Raw genomic sequence first — 18,798 nt, 5'->3', positions numbered from 1 at the left:
ACACAGACACACAGACACACACACACACACACACACACACACACACACACACACACACACACACACATGCATGCAGGCACATTAGGATACACACACATACAGACACACATACACACACACACTAACACACCCATGCACGCAAGCAGGCACGCACACACACCCACACCACACACACACTCCCTGACACACTCAATGCACAGAGCAAAGCACAACATTCACTTTCTCTCTCCCTAACACACACACACACACACAAACACACAGAGAGAGGAGGAGCCAGGGATGAGAGTGGCGCAGGATGAGGCACGGCTTACGGCAGGCGGGTGCTGCTGCATCAGCCTCGGTTACGTTTTTAGCAGGAGAGCTGCTGTCTTTATGTTCCTGTGATCCCCACTTCACCAGTCATCCAAGCCCTTCCTGACAAAACGACATAACCGTCAGTCTCCTAGTACAAGCACTGTTCACTTTGCTGCATATCAATGGAGCTACAGACCAGGGTGCCTGAACAAACCATCTATATTAACGTTCCTTCCCACTGAGTTATATAGCAGTGTTCAGAAATCCGAAGTATTAGCTATTCCCACTGGCAATAACATATTAGTTCGGCGAACTAATGCCAGTTCCTACAGGAAGGAATGTTTGGGAACAAGGAACGTTATCAACCTCAAACATTCGGAACCAGAAGCCGTCAAGAGATTACCCCATTTACTCATGTTAAGCTACGAGCCAGGATGAGTGATCCTCAAATCATACTTCCGAGAATGAATATGGGGGAAAAAAACAAGTTCCCTCACAACCGTAGGGAACTAAAGCTTGGCTTGTGGTGGATGATGCATTTAGTGATCATCCCTCCCTGGGGTTTGGTGAGGCGGAATGGGCATTGTAGGGCTTAGAACGACTGTGTGTTATGCTTCCTGAGTGACTTTGTGTGCGTGTATGTGTGCGTGCATGTGTGCGTGCACGCGTGTATGCTATACGCCTCGTTTTTCTTCAACCAATTTCAGAATTCGATTTCCTGTCAACCACTTAAGTCACCATAATAGGAGCCTTTTAGACCTCCTTGCCTGAGGCTGAGGCTGAGCTCAGCAGTGGCTCTAGCTGTGTTGTCAAAAACTGTACAAACTGTACTCTCTTGGCTGCATTCTCAAGGTATACTCATAGTACCTGTACATGCCTCCTCTTACTGCCCAGTGGAAGAGGGACTCGAACCAGGGACCTTATCCATATCAGACCCAAACATCCCACACAAACCCACCAAAGGGTTTAACCTGATTTGTGTTGGTGGTGTAGTCAAGTGCTTAGTGCAGCGATGTGGTCACTGGTCACAATACCTCCGAAGGATTGGTGTACTGTACTGTACTGTACTGTACTGTACTGTACTGTACTGTACTGTACTGTACTGTACTGTACTGTACTGTAAGCCTACTCAGCTAAAAGGGGACACAGAAGAACGGGTGACAACTGCTCATTGACCGTGTGTGCCCTCAGAATGAAGCTAACAGATGGACTGGCAGGAAAACTTAGCACCAAATGGTATTAAAGTACATATAGGCCGGATTACAAGAGCGGAAGGGAAACCATTTATTCACACACAACCAGGCCTTATATGCAGAAAAGGCAAAAACCACAATATGGCTGTTCAATTGAAGTGGTGGCCTTATGGTAGACTGTAGCATATAATGCAGATTGGATAAATATGACTTTCCAATCAAACGGATTGGTCCAGAATATGATGGTGACCTTGTGATGTCTGTTACCATGGTAACCTAGGTTTGGTCAATCCCAGATTATCCCTTTTTAACCTGTTAACATCACAGTGAAGAGGGAAGATGATATGCTGTTAGGAGGAGAGATTTTAGAATGAATGAGATAAGTTATTGTACTCAAAATGATCCCAGATAGAGGTTAGCTGCTGGTGACTTTTAGGTCAAGGCTCACAACGGGGTTAGTCGGTCCTTGGTTAAAAAAAAAAAAATATATATATATATACAGTGCCTCGCAAAAGTATTCATCCCACTTGGCCTTTTTCCTATTTTGTAGCATTACAACCTGTCATTTAAAATGATTTTTAATTGGATTTCATGTAATGGACTTAAACAAAATAGTCCAAATTGGTGAAGTGAAATGAAAAAATTCAAAAAAATAAATAAAAAACGGAAAAGTGGTGCGTGCATATGTATTCCCTTTGCTATGAAGCCTCTAAATAAGATCTGGTGCGCCCAAATTACCTTCAGAAGTCACCTAATTTGTTAAATAAAGTCCACCTGTTTGCAATCTAAATGTCACATGATCTGTCACATGATCTCAGTATATATACACCTGTTCTGAAAGGCCCCAGAGTCTGCAACACCACTAAGCAAGGGGCACCATCAAGCAAGTGGTACCATGAAGACCAAGGAGCTCTCCAAACAGGTCAGGGAAAAAGTTGTGGAGAAGTACAGATCAGGGTTGGGTTATAAAAAAATATCCAAAACTTTGAACATCCCATGGAGCGCCATTAAATCCATTATCAAAAAATGTAAAGGATATGGCACCACAACAAACCTGCCAAGAGAGGGCCGCCCACCAAAACTCATGGACCAGGCAAAGAGGGCATTAATCAGAGAGGCAACAAAGAGACCAAAGATAACCCTGAAGGAGCTCCAAAGCTCCACAGCGGAGATTGGAGTATCTGTCCATAGGACCACTAAGCTGTACACTCCACAGAGCTGGGCTTTATGGAAGAGTAGCCAGAAAAAAGCTATTGCTTAAAGAAAAAAATAAGCAAACACGTTTGGTGTTCACCAAAAGGCATGTGGGAGACTCCCCAAACATTTGGAAGAAGGTACTCTGGTCAGATGAGACAAAAATGTAGCTTTTTAGCCATCAAGGAAAACGCTATGTCTGGCGCAAACCCAACACCACTCATCATCCCCACAGTGAAGCATGGTGGTGGCAGCATCATGCTGTGGTTATGTTTTTCATAGACAGGGCCTGGGAAACTGGTCAGAATTGAAGGAATGATGGATTGTGCTAAATACAGGGAAATTCTTGAGAAAACCTGTTTTAGTCTTCGAGAGATTTGAGAACCCATCCAACTTGAACCCATCCAACTTGGGATGGATGTTCACCTTCCAGCGGGACAATGGCCCTAAGCATACTGCTAAAGCAACACTTGAGTGGTTTAAGGGGAAACATTTAAATGTCTTGGAATGGCCTAGTCAAAGCCCAGACCTCAATCCAATTGAGAATCTGTGGTATGACTTAAAGATTGCTGTACACCAGTGGAACCCATCCAACTTGAAGGAGCTGGAGCAGTTTTTCCTTGAAGAATGGGCAAAAATCCCAGTGGCTAGATGTGCCAAGCTTATAGAGACATACCCCTAGAGACTTGCAGCTGTAATTCCTCTACAAAGTATTGGCTTTGGGGGGTGAATAGTTATGCACGCTCAAGTTTTCAGTTTTTTTGTCTTATTTCTTGTTTGTTTCACAAAAACATTTATTTTGCATCTTCAAAGTGGTAGGCACGTTGTGTAAATGAAATGATACAGATCCCCCCCAAATCTATTTTAATTCCAGGTTGTAAGACGAACAAAATAGGAAAAATATGAAGGGGAGTGAATACTTTCGCAAGCCACTGTATATATATACAGTATATACACACTGCTGTTGGCGAAGTGGGTGGCCAAAAACTCCCATTAGTTTTAGCTGGGCCACACCGGAAAAAGGTTCGGGTACCATTTCTGTTTTCAACATGCTTAACGGAAATGGACCTGAAATGTTATCATAATTGTAAAGACAAGTTTCTAATCATATACAGCTGTGCATGAACAATAATCATTATCACAACATTCACATTCACACATAGGCGTATCCATACACACAAACCGAACACACACACCCACACTAAAACACACTCTCACCAACAGAGAGAGATTATGCAAATTCCTATGACTAAACATCACTTTCTTGGGGGATAAACAGCTTTAACAGAGAGAAACAGGCAAATCTCCACCACCGACAACCAGAGACACACTTTAGTCCTGTCAACCTCCACATCCCTGCTATCTCTATCACTAAAACAGGCCCTTGGTCTGTCTAACTCTGTCTGTTCATTGGCTCATTAAGCAGCCTGATGGCTGAGACCTTGTCAGCTCATGGGTCAATTACCATATCGGAGCCTGCCAGATACCTCCATACAAGCTGGGTGCAGTAGCTACAGTACCTACTGTATGTTCTGCATATCTAGCTACATGCAACGCATGCAGATTATCATTTATTATGCAGTATTCCTACTGCCAGAAACCTTGATCCATGCTGGAGGCAGCACAGTACACGGAGCACCATTAACCTGTTGGGTCTAGGGGGCAGTATTTGCACAGCCGGATAAAAAAACGTACCCGATTTAAACTGGTAACTACTCTTGCCCAGAAACAAGAATATGCATATAATTAGTAGATTTGGATAGAAAACACTCTAAAGTTTCTAAAACTGTTTGAATGGTGTCTGTGAGTATAACAGAACTCATATGGCAGGCCAAAACCTGAGAAGATTCCATACAGGAAGTGCCCTGTCTGACAATTTGTTGTCCTTCTGTTGCATCTCTATCGAAAATATAGCATCTGTGCTGTAACGTGACATTTTCTAAGGCTTCCATTGGCTCTCTAAAGCCACCAGAAAGTGGAATGGAGTGTCTGCTGTCTCTGGGCAAAGTACAGCAGCAGAGTTTGTAAGTGGTCAGCCTGGGGACAGTGAGACTGAGATGCGCGTTCACGAGACTTCTCCATTTTTTTTCTTTCAGCCTTTGAATGAATACAACGTTGCCCGGTTGGAATATTATCGCTATTTTATGAGAAAAATAGCATAAAAATTGATTTTAAACAGCGTTTGACATGCTTCTAAGTACGGTAATGGAATATTTAGATTTTTTTTGTCACGAAATGCGTTACCCTTTGGATAGTGACCTGAACGCACGAACAAAACGGAGGTATTTGGATATAACTATGGATTATTTGGAACCAAAACAACATTTGTTGTTGAAGTAGAAGTCCTGGGAGTGCATTCTGATGAAGAACAGCAAAGGTAATCCAATTTTTCTAATAGTAATTCCGAGTTTAGTGAGCCCCAAACTTGGTGGGTGTCAAATTAGCTAGCCTGTGATGGCCGAGCTATGTACTCAGAATATTGCAAAATGTGCTTTCGCCGAAAAGCTATTTTAAAATCTGACATAGCGTTTGCATAAAATAATTGTAATGTATTTTGTCAACGTTTATCATGAGTAATTTAGTAAATTCACCGGAAGTTTTCGGTGGGTATGCTAGTTCTGAACATCACATGCTAATGTAAAAAGCTGGTTTTTGATATAAATATGAACTTGATTGAACAAAACATGCATGTATTGTATAACACAATGTCCTAGGAGTGTCATCTGATGAAGATCATCAAAGGTTAGTGCTTCATTTAGCTGTGGTTTTGGTTTTTGTGACATATATGCTTGCTTTGAAAATGGCTGTGCGATTATTTTTGGCAGGGTACTCTCCTGACATAATCTATGGTTTTGCTTTTGCTGTAAAGCCTTTTTGAAATCGGACAATGTTGTTAGATTAACGAGAGTCTTGTCTTTCAAATGGTGTAAAATAGTCATATGTTTGAGAAATTGAAGTTATAGCATTTTTTAGGTATTTGTACTTCGCGCCACGCGATTCCACTGGCTGTTGACTAGGGTGGGACGCAAACATCCCACCTAGCCCATAGAAGTTAAGTAGAGTACAGTATGTACTACATACCCTATTCTGGATACGACTGGCTACATGCAGTTCATGCGGATGATGATCTGTTTGACAGTACTTCTACTGATTCAATGAGTAAAAGTGATCAGATACACTATTTTTCACTAGTCTATTTTAATAGCATGTTTATGCAATATTCTGGTATGTTTGTGAAAATAGATGTATCCATCTATCAAGCCACCCCCCACACATCCCTCCCTCTCTCTGGTTTCCACCAGTTACCACAGCCACAAAGTCAAATGGCTATGTCGTAGAAATTCGTGAAAACTAAAATGTAATTTAAGGTTAGGGTTAGGCATAAGGTTGGCAGTGTGGTCAAGGTCAGGGTTAATGTTAGGTTTAAAATCACATTTTAAGAAGATAAATGGTTGAAATAGGCAGGGCTTACGACTTTGTGGCTGTGGTAACTAGTGACGAACCCTCTATCTCTCTCCCTCCATGTTTTTAATAACCAAGATGGCGCCGGGCCCTGTCTCTCTCTGTCTCTGTCCCTCTCTCTATCACTGCCTCCCTCCCGCCCGCACCCTCCATTTTGGTTTTACAGTAGAGGCTCAGTCAGTCCTGTTCTGTTCTGCCTGTCTGTCGTGTCTCTCAGGGGAGTTAATGAGATGTCCAGGCTGAGCTGAGCGGCCGCCACACTTCTCAGAGCTCTCGTCTACATCCCAAATGGCAACCTATTGCCTATGTAGTGCACTACTGTTGACCAAAGCTCTATGGGCCATAGTCAAAATGTCAAAAGTAGTGCATTATATAGGGAATAGGGTGCCATTTGTGAAGCAGGCCTCCCCTCATTCCTGAGCAAATGAACGATTAAAAACCCATCAAGCGAGCCACACAGTGAAACCTGAGATGCTTCTGACGGGAGCAACAGCAGGCAATTAGTGAAGTAGCTTCTGGAGGAGGAGAGAAGAGATGGAAGAAAGAACAATAGAAGCTCCCTGACAACAGAGACGGCCTTCATCATCTTCACTCACTTTCATGTCATTATCAAGACACATCTCAAGCTTTTCAGGAAGATGAGGACTATTTCTCAGATAGGCACTGCAATAACCGAAAAGTCACTGGTTCGAATCCCCGAGCCTCCAAAGTTGAAAAATCTGCCGTTCTGCCCTTGAGAAACGTAGTTAGCCCCCAACATCAACAACTGCTCCCCGGGCGCTGATGACGTCAGTTAAGACAGCCCCCCACACCTCTCTGATTCAGAGGGGTTGGGTTAAATGCGGAAGACACATTTCGGTTGAATGCATTCAGTTGTGCAACTGACTAGGTATCCCCCTTTCCTTTATTTGCAATGTGTAGGCAGAGCCTACTTCATTCATTAGTGCGTTTGGCCTCTGCTGTCCAGATCATGCAGGCTAGATTTATTATTCTAATTGTAAAACCTCTGTCATCGATATTCTGTGTATTAATTCCTTGGTATAACATTTGTACGTTTACCCAGCTCCGTCCCTCCTGAGTACACACACTGTCATGGCGACATACACTGTCATGGCGACACCTGGCTAGGCCTGGTCACATGATCCCTATCCTCTCCTCTGAGATCTAATTATCCCTGGCGCTGCTGGCTACATGGCCTCGCATAAATTAAGAACCACACTGATGTCATTGTCGCCTGGTCCCAGATCTGTTTGTGCACTTGCCAACTCCATTGCTGTCATTGTCAAGGCAAACATGAGAGCAGGAGCAGACTGGCACCCAGACTAACATCATTTTAACCTCAGGGGAAAAAAACTACTGAAATACTCATTAGAGGTGCATTAAAGTGTATGATTATATTTAAATACCATGTGTTTGATGTATTTGATACCCTCCCCGCTCATTCCGCTCCAGCCATTCCCACGAGCCCGTTCTCCCCAATTAAGGTGCCACCAACCTCCTGTGTCATGCACCCATCTTGAGCAATTCTACTGGTAACGAGCCATTCATTGCATTGGTTCCTGATGGAGATGAGAGATTTGTGACGCCAAAATGAGGTTTGCCTTGAGAGACAAAAAAGATGTGAATCGAATTGAAAGCCAAAGTAATGACGTATAAAAACAAACATTGCGCTCGATTGTTCTGTCCTGTCTGTCAGTGAGAGGGAGACTGAGAGAGTGTTTATACGTGTGTGTGTGCATGTGTGCGTTGCGTGCATGTCCGTGCTCTCTGTTGTTAGTGTGTGTGTGTCCTTGCGGCTGTGCGTGTGCAGTGTCCGTGCGCACTTGTGGGCAAGTGTGTGTGTGTCTGTGACAAATTAAAGAGCTGCCAAAGATAACAGACTGACAAATCGCCCCCGTCCTCACAACGGCCAGACATCTCTGCCAACCTCAGCCAGACATCTCAGCCAGCCTGGTGCATACCAACTACCATCAGACTGAATAATGGTTATAATACTGTCTTTTTATGATACATTAAAATGGTTCACAAAAATTGAATACTCCTACATACAGTGAATCACATACATAAAGCAGGCAGGCAGACATCGAGGTATTCAATTACTGTTTGAGTGACCTAAGCGACTTTGAGCGTGGTATGATCGCCGGTGCCAGGCACACCGGATCCAGTCTCTCAGAAACGTCCGTCCTCCTGGGCACGACAGTGTCTAGGGTTTCTCAAGAGTGGTGCGACAAACAAAAATCTAATCCAGTCTCAGCCCCGTGGGCGAAAACAATTTGTTGATGAGAGAGGTCGAAGGAGAATGGCAAGAATCGTGAAAGCTAACATGGGGGTGGCAAACAGAAAAATAATGATGGAGTACAACAGTGTAGTACAACAGCATCTCGGGAACTCAAACATCGTTGGTCCTTATCACGGATGGGCTATTGCTGCAGACAACCACAATGGGTTCACACCTAACAGCTAAAATCAAGAGGAAGGGGCTCCAGTGGGCACGAGATCACCAACACTGGACAATTAAGGAGTGGAAAAGCATCGCCTGGTCCGACGAATCCGGTTCCTGTTGCGTCATGCTGATGATAGAGTCAGGATTTGGCGTAAGCAGCATGAGTCCATGGACCCATCCTGCCTGGTGTCAACGGTACAGGCTGGTGGCGGTGGTGTACCGCCATCGAATCTGCAGCAACTGCATGATGCCATTCCGTCAGCATGGTCCAACATCCCCGTGGAACGTTTCAAACTTGTAGAATCCTTGCCCCAAAGAATTCAGGCTGTTCTGGAGGTAAAGGGGGGTCCAACCCAGTAGTAGATGGGTGTACCTAATAAACTTGTTGGTGAGTGTATACATAATTACACAATCATAAGCTTCCTATTCCATCTGTAGCTTATGGCTGCCTGAATAAATAATTAACTTAGGTTATTTAAGAACTCATAATAGTAAAATAGGAAATAGGAACTCAATGTTGTTCATTAACAATTGAATAAGTGCTTATAGCATAGTATATTTTGATGATAATGTAAAACTTAAGAACTCATAATGGTAAAATAGGAAATAGGAACTCAATGTTGTTCATTAACTATTTAATAAGTGCTTATAGCATAGTATATTTTGATGATAATGTAAAACATGTATGTTTAATAATATGTAGTTGTAATAAGCCTATATAGTATCATTGTAGCCTATAACAATGTTGGAAAATATTTTTTTAAATTGGTTTTGTATTCAGTTAGCACAGTTTTTATTCATTCTTAAGATCTCATTTTAGAGGTGATGTTCTCTACCCTGACACTTGTTTAAACCATGTCTGATGGAATTACCACATTTTCACCCGTGTTTGAAAATATCAATTCCTAATCGCAATATCTGGCCCAAAAAATGACAATTATATATACTCCCCCACCACTCTTGCAGGACCCAAATCGTCTCCATCCTTCTGACCTGGAGTCGTGAGAGGTGATGTTATGCAAATAGAGTCATAACCTTTGAAATCTGCCCAGCCCACACAGATAGGGATATAAAATAATCATGTACAGACAGACCATAGTAGACAGCAGTAGCCATAATCCATAGCTGATAGTGATACAGTTGAGGTCAAAGCATTAACATGGACAGATTTCATCAAAACAAGTCATTACTGTCTGGATACTGATTAATTTTCTATTTTCTTCTAGGTCTCGGCAGCCATCCAGGAGACATTAATGAGTTTACTAGCCTTACTCTTGAGCCAAAAAGGGATTCTCAATCAGAAAGAGGATTTTCTTTTCTTTGTACAACGGAAATAGCCTTGTTCTACAGCCCAAAACCAAAGAAGCTTATTCTCTTTCCCAAAACTATCCTTGCCCAAAACAACAGGCAAATTCATCAGCATTCTTTACAACGTTCTAGAATATTCTTGCCAACCACAGCCTTCATTCCACGTCTGATGAGACAGTCTGCAAGTTTCTATCATGTCGGCCATCTTGTCACTCAATCTCCTTGCCCTTTATAACTTCTGTCACTCGGTGACACAGCAGCAACAGCACCTCAGTGCAACCACTTCACTACTTCCACTTTAGAGCGTTTCACAGTGGCTTGCAAATCAACACATTAACATATACATTGCTTCTTCAACAGAGCTAGAATAAAGATCTGATAGGAAGAATATTGCAAAATGAAAAATCCTAATGTAACAGTAGATAGGGAAAGAGGAGAGATAGTAGAAAGGAGGGGAGAGGGAGAAAGGGGAGAGAGGAAAAAGAGAGGGTGGGAGGAGAAAAAAGGAGAGGAGGTGGAAGTGATAGAAAGAGAGAGGGGAGAGAAAAATAACAGGAGAGGAGAGAAGACAGGAGAAAAACATGAAAGAAAGAACATGAAAGGACAGGGTGGAGAGGAGAGGAGGAAAAAGAGGAAAAAAGCAGAGAGAGAAAGGTAGATAAAAGAGAGAGAAATGGGATAGAGAGGTAAAGGAGAGGTATATCGAAGCAGTGTGCATTATTAATCTGTGCTGACACATCACAATCTCTGATTCGTCTGGTGAAGGGCATCAATCAAGTCACAATCCATCTCACAGCTTTCACTCATCCACAGTACACTCCAGACCCACACTCCTCTACTCTCATTCTCTCCTCTGTTCTTCTCTCCTCTCTTCTAATCTACCAAGGAGGTCCTGTAGAGCTGTGTAAAAACTAAAAAAGTATTGTATGGTGTGCTTAAAAACCCAATTTTTTGATGAAGTATAGAGGTTCTGAGCATATGAACTACGTCTAAGATTCTGGTCGCTGGATCTGACTGGAAACAAACCTGCAAACTATTTGCTCCATATACAGGAGAACTGACTGCAGTGCCGTTGGATTAACCCACATGGCAGTGGTCATTGTGATATACACTACTGTTCAAAGGTTTGGGGTCACTTAGAAATGTCCCTGTTTTTGAAAGAAAAGCACATTTTTGGTCCATTAAAATAACATCAAATTGATTGGAAATACCGATAAGAAATTGTTAATGATGTAAATTACTATAGTAGTTGGAAATGGCAGATTTCTTTATGGAATATCTACATAGGCGTACAGAGGCCCATTATCAGCAACCATCACTCCTGTGTTCAAATGGTACGTTGTGTTATCTAATCCAAGTTAAAAAAAATGTAAAGGCTAATTGATCATTAGAAAACCATTTTGCAATTATGTTAGCACAGCTGAAAACTGTTGTTATGATTAAAGAAGCAATACAACTGTCCTTCTTTAGACTAGTTGAGTATCTGGAGCATCAGCATTTGTGGGTTCGTTTGCAGGCTCAAAATGGCCAGAAACAAAGAACTTTCTTCTGAAACTCGTCAGTCTATTCTTGTTCTGAGAAATGATGGCTATTCCATGCGAGAAATTGCCAAGAAACTGAAGATCTCGTACAACGCTGTGTACTACTCCCTTCACAGAACAGCGCAAACTGGCTCTAACCAGAATAGAAAGAGGAGTGGGAGGCCCCGGTGCACAACTGAGCAAGAGGACAAGTAAGTACATTAGAGTGTCTAGTTTGAGAAACAGACACCTCACAAGTCCTCAACTGGCAGCTTCATTAAATAGTACCCGCAAAACACAAGTCTCAACATCAACAGTGAAGAGGTGACTCCGCGATGTGGCCTTCTAGGCAGAGTTACAAAGAAAAAGCCATATCTCAGACTGGCCAATAAAAAGAAAAGATTAAGATGGGCAAAAGAACACAGACACTGGACAGAGGAACTCTGCCTAGAAGGCCAGCATCCTGGAGTCGCCTCTTCACTGTTGACATTGAGACTGGTGTTTTGCGGGTACTATTTAATGAAGCTGCCAGTCCATTAAAAATATGCCGTTTCCAGCTACAATAGTCATTTACAACATTAACAATGTCTACACTGTATTTCTGATCAATTTGATGTTATTTTAATGGACCAAAAAAATGTGTTTTTCTTTCAAAAACAAGGACATTTCTAAGTGACCCCAAAACTTTTGAATGGTAGTGTAATAGGCCAAGAGCTACAATGTTGAAAGATGCAACAAAAGATTCCTCTGAGTCTGGATGGTACTGTGGATGAACTGTTTAACAGACAAGTAACATCTTATTATAGTCTTTTGACTCACGCACCATCACGCTGGTGCCCCTGACATGCACAAGGCCTGGGGTTGCAGATAACCAGGAACATGGGCCTCTGACTAACCAGCAGCAGCCCACAGGACTTAAAGACACAACATGGAGAGGAAGAATAGAAATAGAAGCGTGTGCACAGCTGTTTAAAATCAATGCCGCCTGCCAGGATCTGTGGAGACACCGCAGCAGAAAGTGCACTCTGACCTGAAATCCAACTTTCCACAGGGCTCACTCACCACTTCAACGTTGACATGATTTTGATGCGTTTCTGATGGAGCTGATGACGTGAAAGAGATTGAAGCCAAGTGATGGAGAGAAAACTCAAATTGGAAATGGATTACAGCAAATCCAATCCTATCTGTTTGGTATGTAGCATGTTGCTTCTCAGGTTTCTTGCACAGGATTGGTGAATATTTTATACTGAGGACTACCGAGAACCAGACCCAAGTTCTTCAGAACCAATCTAAGACCTAGGCCTACCCAGAGGCATTGGTTTCACCAGCTGTATCTGTCTACCCATAAAAAAGTCACCAAAAACCAATCTGGGAGAGATGGTTCATGGGAGGAAGCTCCTACTAGAATTGCAGTACAGAGTTCTAACATGTAACCTCACTGTAACTGTAAAAATACGTATCTGTATTGCTGTCTGACCTCTTTACAGGGAAATGGAGAAAAAATGATTGAGGGAAAAAAAAGCCTAAATATAGCTGGTCATATTGTCTCATTTGCCAGATATAAATATTTAGTAAACATCTATCAGTTTAAAATGAAAATCTAATTCAGAATATGAATGGGTGCATGGGTGTGAATTTGAACCAATTAGAGATGTGGAAAGTGGTCGGAATGAACACCAGCCTACATATGATGCCCCTCCAGGGATGAAGAGACCATCTGTTTTAAGAGAAAGGAAGGAAGAAAAAACAATTAAGCCTAAACTTGGATTTGATATGATAGGATCTATCCAAACTGCTGCCTGAAGGCCTGGTGGTTGCGCTGTCTGTAAGGAATTAAAGCACCAAGAAAAGCATGGTGGTTAGTTTAAGTATTCAAGGTGCGCTTGTTTTTGTCAATGCAAGCACACCCTGCGAAAATGTGTCAAGGTAAATCGATGCCAGCATTATATTTCAGAAGCATAGATGCTTCCTGAAAGTGTGGTCGCATTTTTCTGGCCTTATAGGATTTTTAAATGGGTCAACACATCATATTAACATGTGTTTAAAAAAATCTGTGAATATTTAATGTTTTTTTTTTCCAACAATGCTAATGGGAGAAGCAGGTGCCTAATAGGCGAAGCGACCCAATAGTCTGTAGAGTAATCTAAATAGGCTATCCGCCCCGCCACCTGGTGTCATGTCATGCCCGATTTATGGCAATTGGGTGAACTGACGCTCGATATATGCCTATAAAGGACAACAACAAAAAACGAGCATAATATAGGCGCGATTGGTTATTAAGAATAAATAAATAATATATACGATGACAGACGTGCCGAAAGCACCGGCTGGTGTCAAAACAAACAGATGAGGAACAAAGGGGCGACATATCGCCAACCAGCGAGGGGTCCCTTATAAAGCCTCTCCGGTGAACAATGAGGCGCAGGAGAGAAGCTGGGTGGCAAAAAGGCTTGGTACCACCGACGACAACCTGCAAATTATATTATTCTCAACCAGAAAACCCATGCTCAACAGTTGCATGCAAAGTCTAAAGTAACCCAAAACAACACAAAACATACTATTATTGTTTGAAGGAGAAATTATCCGAATTGACCCATATGTTTAAAATTGAGTCTGTAAACAGCAGCCGAGCACACGACAGCCAAACTGCCTACCGAGCTACACCGATCAGGGCGGTGTTTAATAATAAATAAAGGAAATGAATCCCTCGTGCATATGGCAAAACAACCTTTTTTTTTTATCGATTTCATATTTACCTTTATGGAGAAAGTGAGTGCTCCGTCTTGTTTTTGATCGGATAAATGAATGTGCATGGACTTGCAGCTGGCAGCTTCCCTTTAACCCCCGACAGAAATAATAATCCCATTTGACAGGAGAGATCCTCTGAAAGGTTAGATTTTTCGGCAGTGAACGCATGCATCGCCGGCGTCCTCGGCTGTCCTCTCGCTTCCTCAGAAGCCTTGCAGGACCACTATTCTGCGCCCGTGTTTGGGGGGACCATCTCCGGTCGCGCGGCTTTAGACACTGCTGGTTGTCAATTGATACTCACTGTCTTCCTCCTCAATGCCCTTCCTCCCTCCCTCTCTATATCCTTTCCCTCTCCCCCTCTCTCCCCTGTTCGCTCTCTCACACACGGATGAGCTCCCCCTCCCTCCCATCATGACGTGAAGGAGTCAAGATCTCCAATAGCAACCGCATCCCCTCATCACCCAAACCTTTTTGTCATCTCAGTGGACCGCTGACTGGTGCTAAAGAGATGGCTGCTGTTGCTGAGGTAGCCTGTCTACTGTAACTCGTATGTTAGAGTGAGCTCTACATGTCATGATGGACTAGATGAGGTATATTTAACAATAAGAAAAAGGGAGATATTCAGAACTTAATTTAAGAATCATTAGGGCTACATTCATTGGAGTAGCATTCAAACTGTCTCATTAGAACAACTCACCTATCCACTGCAAATCGTCTGCAGGTCGTTTCTTTTTTTGTTACAAAAGAAGGTCCTTTTGAACTATGAAAATATGCATAGGAGTAGCCTAAGTGTTTTTATAGAATTGAATATTCAGAGTCAAGTATATAACACTCTTATAAACATATTGCCTTCATAAAAAAAAGAGAATAAGTGTTGTCTTGTCTTGACACTGGGCCAGAGGAGATGCAGAGAACCAGGTGGATGTTGAAGCTCGTGAGGGAGGCGAATCGCGTTAACCCAGAAATAAAGTCTCATGTAATCGATTAAGTTCTGGGTCCATACTTGTTGAGAAAAGCGATCAAGAGATGCTAGATCGAGGATCTGGAACCGGAACGAGGAGCTCCACCCTCTCTATCTTTGCAAATTATGGGCTGAATGTCCCCTCCTCTTCCGAAATTCGAGAGACGCTTAGACCTGCGAAATTGTGATTTGTCCAAATAACCAGAGATGAAAAACCCAAACACCGGAATTTACTGCTGCTCGTTAGCCCACGCATCCCATTCCTCCCCGACAGATTATACGATACAGGCTTGTTTATGTAGATCTACAGGGAGCGCAAACCTTTCCCGACTTTAGCTGTTTACACGCATACAAACACGCACACAACCTTTCAGTTCATGATATGAGTGAGATGCGGTGCACACACACATATTCAAACCTGCATGCCCTGACACAGAATCAACCCAACTAACACACACCTTGTCTTTTCACCATCATCTAGGCATAATCTGCTTTCACCAGACCAATTCTTTATTTGTGTTTATCTCTTTACCTAACCATCATTTATCCATGTAGTCTCTTTAATGTCAGGGGCAGAAGGTAATTCGATGAAGAGGGGTTTAGGGGAGCCCTTGCCAATGCCATATTGCTATCTATCCAGGTCCTTCAGGTCTACTAACACAGCAAGTTTGGGTGCTAGTGAAGGTGGTAGGGGCTAGGGCAGGTGGTACCGGGTTGGTTTTTGGACCAGGTCTCTATCTGGCATGACTGAATATGACCATCTGAGCTGCTCTCGAACAAAGGAGGCTAAGCTGTATTTCCTTTGTTACTGCTGACACCTTGTGGGTGAAAAGAGAAGTACCACTGTAGTTACATCAGCTTTCCATATTGTCTTACATTAGTCAGTAGTGCTGCACGTTCATAACGTGTACAGTATAATGAATCAAACAAATGCCATTCTAACACATGTAATAGGGAAACGTGTCTGCTCTATATATAATGTACGAAGTGTATACCTGGGTTGTTCCACGAAATGAATCCCTTTTAGATCCCTATTTTAAGTAGAAATTGTGCACCAATATTAATTTTAAAAGCCTGTTATATTAAATTCAGTCGTCTTTAATATAGACCACAAGGAAAATGCAGTATTTTTGATTATTGTGGCAAAGACAAAAGTGGTCTGTGCGCTCTTTGTGACTAGGAATACTTTAGCCCAGTTAACCTCAAGATTTCTCCAAGTTTTCACCATCACTACCCACATTTCTATGCACAGTTTTTATGCGAGTAAAGTATTTTTTTGTATTTTATTCCACATCCCCATATGCTGCTGTCAAGGCAGAAGCTACTCTTCATGCAGTCCAATCACAATTACATACAATAAAACAATACATAACACATTATTACACACTACTCTACCATAACATATCTACAATACAAAATCAATACAGCAAAATAACAACATTTAAAATGTATGTGTGTGCAGTGGAGGAAAAAGTACCCAATTGTCATACTTGAGTACAAATATAAGTACCTTAATAGAAAGTTACTCAGGTAAAAGTGAAAGTCACCCAGTAAAACACTACTTGAGTAAAAGTCTAAAAGTATTTGTTTCTAAATATAGTTAAGTATCAAAAGTAAATGTAATTCCTAAAATATACTTAAGTGTCAAAAGTAAAAGTATAAATCATTTCAAATTCCTTATACTAAGCAAAGCAGACGGCACCATTTTCATGTTTTGAAAATGTATGGATAGCCACGGGCACACTCCAATACTCAGACATAATTTACAAAAGAAGCATTTGTGTTTAGTGAGTCCACCATATCAGAGGCAGTAAGGATGACCACTTGTTCTCTTGATAAGTGCGTGAATTGGACAATTTTCCTGTCCTGCTAAGCCTTCAAAATGTTACAAGTACTTTTGGATGTCAGGGAAAATGTAAGGAATAAAAAGTACATTATTTTCTTTAGGAAGGTAGTGGAGTAAAAGTACAAGTTGTCAAAAATATAAATGGTTAAGTAAAGTACAGATACCCCAAAAAACTACTTAAGTAGTACTTTACACTGCCGTGTGCGTGTAGTGTGTGTTAGCATGTGTTTGTGAATGCTGTGTGTGTGTGTGTGTGTGTGTGTGTGTGTGTGTGTGTGTGTGTGTGTGTGTGTGTGTGTGTGTGTGTGTGTGTGTGTGTGTGTGTGTGTGTGTGTGTGTGTGTGTGTGTGTGTGTGTGTGTGTGTGTGTGTGTGTGCCTGCATGTGTCTCTTCACAGTCCACGCTGTTCCATAAATTGTAGTTTTATCAGTTTCTTTAATCTGATTTTACTGCTTGACGAAGCTACATGATTTGGAATAGAGTTCCATGTATTCATGGCTTTATGTAGTACTTTGCATTTCCTGTAGTCTGTTCTGGACTTGGGGACTGTGAAGAAACCTCTGGTGGCATGTCTTGTGGGGTATGTATGGGTGTCTGAGCTGTGCGCTGGTCGCTTCAACAGACAGATCGATGATTTTAACATGTCAATAACTGTCACAAAGACAAGCAGGCTCCTGAGCCAGGAGAGTTGCTGGCTCTCCGTGTACATCTAAGGGCCAGCCGTGCTGTTCTATTCTGGGCCAATTGCAATTTGCCTGCGTCCCTCTTTGTGGCACTTGACCATATGACTGGACAGTAGTCCAGGTGCGACAAAACTAGGGACAGAAGTACCTTTTTTTCATAGCAATGTCAAGAAAGCAGAGCTGCACTTTATTATGGACAGACTTCTCATCTTAGCTACCGTTGCAGCAATATGTTTTGACCATCACAGTTTACAATCCAGGGTTACTCCAAGAAGTTCAGTCTCCTCAACTTGTTACTTTTCCACATTATTCATTACATGATTTAGTTGAGGTTGAATAATTTAAAAAAATAATTATTTTCGTTTTTTTTTATATTCAGGACCAACTTATTTATTGCCATTCTGAAACGAACTGAAACTCTTTAAGTGTTGCAATGATTTTACTTGCTGTGGTAACTGACGTGTACAGTATTGAGTCATCAGCATACAGTACATAGACACACAGGCTTTACTCAGTGCCAGTGGCAGGTCATTAGTGAAGGTTGAACGAAGTAAAGGGCCCTAGGGAATGCCTGACTCTACCTGGATTATGTTGGAGAGGCTTCCAATAAAGAACACCCTCTGTGTTCTGTTAGTTTTTCCAGCAGCAGATTATGATCGATAATGTCTAAAGCTGCACCGAAGTCTAACAAAACAGCTCCCACAAGTTTAGCAATTTCTCTCAGCCAATCATCAGTCATTTGTATAGCCTAAGTGCCTCAGGCCTACATTTGGAACGCCTTTCCCTATAAGCGTGTTGAAAGTCTGTTGTTCATTTAGTTACTGTGAAATAGCATTGTATCTGGTCAAACACCATTTTTTCCAAAAGTTTAGTAAGGGTTGGTTACAGACTGATTGGTCAGCTATTTGAGCCATGCTTTTCTATTCTTGGGTAGCAGAAGGACTTTTGCTACCCTCCAGGCCTGAGGACACACACTTTCCTGTGGGCTTAGATTGCCATCTCTTCAAAGTCATATCGTATTAAAAAAAAATCACAACAGCTGTGATGGAAATTGGACGTTTCGGTGCAATTTTAGAAATGCAGACAGATAATTTGTTGGTTCAACATGGTGGGATCTTTTTGTGTCGGTAAAATTAATTATGAGGG

At 42.0% G+C, this 18,798-nt stretch overlaps 1 protein-coding gene across 1 annotated transcript in view; it reads right to left on the bottom strand.

Moving 5' to 3' along the window:
• Positions 1–14,533, bottom strand: part of LOC106600038 (receptor-type tyrosine-protein phosphatase S) — a 97,376-nt gene extending 82,843 nt beyond the window's left edge. The window contains exon 1 of the mRNA XM_045714839.1: positions 14,171–14,533. The gene's annotated coding sequence lies outside the window, so the exon portion shown is untranslated. The remainder of the gene's footprint in view (positions 1–14,170) is intronic.
• Between the last annotated feature and the right edge of the window lie 4,265 nt (positions 14,534–18,798).

This window comes from Salmo salar, chromosome ssa03 (genome assembly GCF_905237065.1).
Source record: "Salmo salar chromosome ssa03, Ssal_v3.1, whole genome shotgun sequence".
NCBI classification, from domain to species: domain Eukaryota; kingdom Metazoa; phylum Chordata; class Actinopteri; order Salmoniformes; family Salmonidae; genus Salmo; species Salmo salar.
This window is presented reverse-complemented; position numbering and strand designations above follow the sequence as displayed.